Below are 3,586 nucleotides of genomic sequence, written 5' to 3' on the forward strand. Positions count from 1 at the left end.
TTATTATTATTATTATTAGTATTATTTTTATTATTATTATTATTATTATTATTATTATTATTATTATTATTATTATTATTATTATTATTATTATTATTACTATTATTATTATTATTATTATTATTATTATTTTTATTACTATTATCATTATTATTATTATTATTATTATTATTATTATTATTATTATTATTGGTATTATTATTATTATTATTATTTAATAATATTATTATTGTTATTATTGTTATTATTATTACTATTTTTATTTTTTTATTATTATTATTGTTATTATTATTCATCTTTATTATTAATATTATTATTATTATTATTATTATTATTATTATTATTATTATTATTATTATTATTATTATTATTATTATTATTACTATTATTATTATTCTTTTTATTATTATTGTTATTATTATTACTATTATTATTATTATTATTATTATTATTATTATTATTATTATTATTATTATTATTACTATTATTATTATTATTATTATTATTATTATTATTATTATTTTTATTATTATTATTATTATTATTAGTATTATTAATATTATCATTTATTAATATTATTATTGATATTATTGTTATTATTATTATTACTATTATTTTATTATTATTATTATTATTATTATTATTATTATTATTATTATAATTATTATTATTATTATTATTATTATTATTCTTTATTATTATTATTAGTATTATTATTAGTATTATTATTATTATTATTATTATTATTATTATTATTATTATTATTATTATTATTATTATTATTATTATTATTTTTATTATTATTATTTTTATTGTGGTGATATTACAGTGGAATATTTCCAATTTCTCGTTCTCGTGTTGCTTGCAAGTGAATAGGAGGAATCGGTCATATGTTGTATTCCTCGGGCGGGTAAAGGATAGTGACAGTTCGTGAAAGAGTTCGAACGCAGATAGTGTGTTAATATTGGAATGGGGGAAACGTTGATGGTATATGCGTTGTCCTTCCGTTACAATACACAAGTAGATGAGGCTTTTGACTTTTGTGTCAGCCTCGTCCCATGGGATGCCATCTACAAGGGGTCCTTTGAACTCGATTCCCTTGCACTCATTCTCCCAGTCTAATTTTCTCTTTACATTGCGTTGATCTCTCTCTCTCTCTTTTGAACTTGGGTTTCGTTCTGGACCTGGGGTTCGTAAGTTGGTTCCGCTGGGTAGAACAGGTCTTTTGTTTCTGGTTTGTAGCGGAGTAGTGTGTCGACGTTCAAGGACTCTTTAGCTATTATTGCTATTTTGAGAGTCGCTGCCCATGTGGGCCAATCTATTGGCGGGTCGATAACTTTTTCCCAGTAGAATGGTATTCCTACGGGGGTTCTTTGCAGGTTTGCTGACTGCGCCATGCGGTGATGCGCTTTTCTCGGTTTGACTATTCTCTCTAAGTAAGCTCAGAAGCCTGAAGGTCAAAAAGATAAGGGCTGAAACACTTTTTTATGCTGTTGCTTTATACTCGCGTTAGACACTGTGTGCGCCTTTTCTCTCGGTTCCGTTCGGAACTAACAACTGAAATGGCTGGTATGACCGGCCGTATAACATCTTTTCAAGTACGTATTTACAGAGGTTGATAGATAGATATACGTAAACATAATGAGTTAGTAGCAGTGTTTATAATAATACGTTTAGAGTCTTTGTTACTAGAGTGTAGGCACTTCCTCACCACATTCCCCCGGGGAAAATAAAATTCGGGTGTCAGACTCGTAATTATATTCTTTGTTGTCTAACTCGTGTTCCATGCTGCTCTCTTGGTCCGGGTGGGCCTTAGGATCTTGTTCTGTGGGTACGATGGAGGGTGCTGCTGCATGGAAGCTCATTACCGAATCCTGAGAGTCGGAAGACAGTATAATGCAGGACTGGCCGAAGTCGGTTGAGGGTGGCTGGATCGATATTTCCGGGCGGGTTGGGTTGTCGGGAGATTCGATCAGGTCAACGATTTCGGTTTCGTCGTTGGTTGGGGGTATTGGCATGTTGGATAGCATGTTTTCCACGTGTAGCTTGCGTACCGTGTGGTCCGCTGAGCGTTTTCTGGGATTAGGGCTACTTGGGCTCTTGCTTATGGTGATGATGGTGGGGTTGTTCTGAGTAGTAGGCGAGTTCATGAAGTCCGTAGGGGACGATGAAGTTACAATGATGTGGTCTTTTTTGTAGGGTGTTTTCGCTTTTACATTGAATTTCCTCACATTGGGGCTCTTGATTTGGCTTAGATTCAAATTTGTTGGTTGCTTAGTTGTGAATGCTTGGGACTGCCTTGAGGCTGCTAGTTTCGCTTTGGTCAGTTTCTTTTGTGCTGTGATTTGCTTGGTTTGTTTTGGTTGCTTTCTGGAGCTGTTCTTTGTTGCGGTTTTCTTAGGAGTCCGTGGTAGCAATTTCTTTGGCAGTTGTTTGATGGGTGAAATCGTGTGCTTGGATGGGGCCCGAGAGGATCCGGGGTTGTCTGTTGGTGTAGACTGTGCTGTGGGGGCTCGGGATGGTCCGGGCAAGTACGACATTTGCACTGTTGATGCAGGTGTCGGGTGGTTGTGTTCGGGATCCTTTGTCATTTCGTCTGCCTTGCGTTTACGTTTTTCCTCTAAACAGAATTTTTCAATTTTCTTTTTGTTTTGGTTATACTCTCCTATCGATTTACAGGCAACGAAGTTAATTAGTCTCAATTTGGGTTCTTCTGGTTTTTCAATTATGTTTGTTTTATGTGTTTTTTTGGTTTTTGCCTTTGATGTCGCTATATCGCTATTTCTTATTACTGTATTTTTCCTATTATTACTGTCTATGGTTATAGTGTGGGGGGTGTAGTTTGTATTTGTACCGTCGGGGATTATTGACCAGAGTGGTTTAAGTGTACCCCGGGGTTCTGGTAATCGTCTTCTGATCGTTTTACGAGCTAGGTTTTTTCTAGTTTGATCGATGGTTGTTGTTTTGTCACCCAGTTGGAATGAAATTTTAGAAGGTATTATCGTACCTCTTTGTGCAAGATTCCCCAGTGGGGTGTTGTCTGATCCCGTCTCTGACCCAGATTCGGCTCCAGAGGATTCTCGTCTCTCTTGGTATTGAATGTTTAAATTCGCTTCACTGTTGGCATCGTTGTCCCAGATGTCGCTCGGCGTCAGTGCGGCGTGTTGAAGTAACTTCTTGACTAGATAAAAAGATGTGATTTTGTTGTATGTTAAATTATTTTTGTTTGGTTTAGTTACTATGTTAGATATGTCGGTGTTTGGGGGGCGACCGAAATGCGCTTCGAAAGGTGTTATTTTAGTTACCCGATTGGGTATTAGTTTAATCGATTCGATTATGGCCGATATTTTTTCTGCTATTGTTGTGTTAGACCATATTGGGTCGGATATCATCGAGGCCAGTCTACGTTTTAGAGTCTGTATTAATCTTTCGACCATGCCTGTGGCTCTATGGTCGTGTGTCGGGGAAAATATTAGTTTGATATTTTTATTCTTACAGTAAACGTCGAATGATTTAGACTTAAATGCTTGCGCTTGGTCGCAGCGTATACTGCGTGAGATGCCGTGGAATTCGCAATATTTTTGTA

The sequence above is a fragment of the Convolutriloba macropyga genome, chromosome 9 (assembly GCF_964194025.1).
Source record: "Convolutriloba macropyga chromosome 9, txConMacr16.3, whole genome shotgun sequence".
In the NCBI taxonomy this organism is placed as follows: domain Eukaryota; kingdom Metazoa; phylum Xenacoelomorpha; order Acoela; family Convolutidae; genus Convolutriloba; species Convolutriloba macropyga.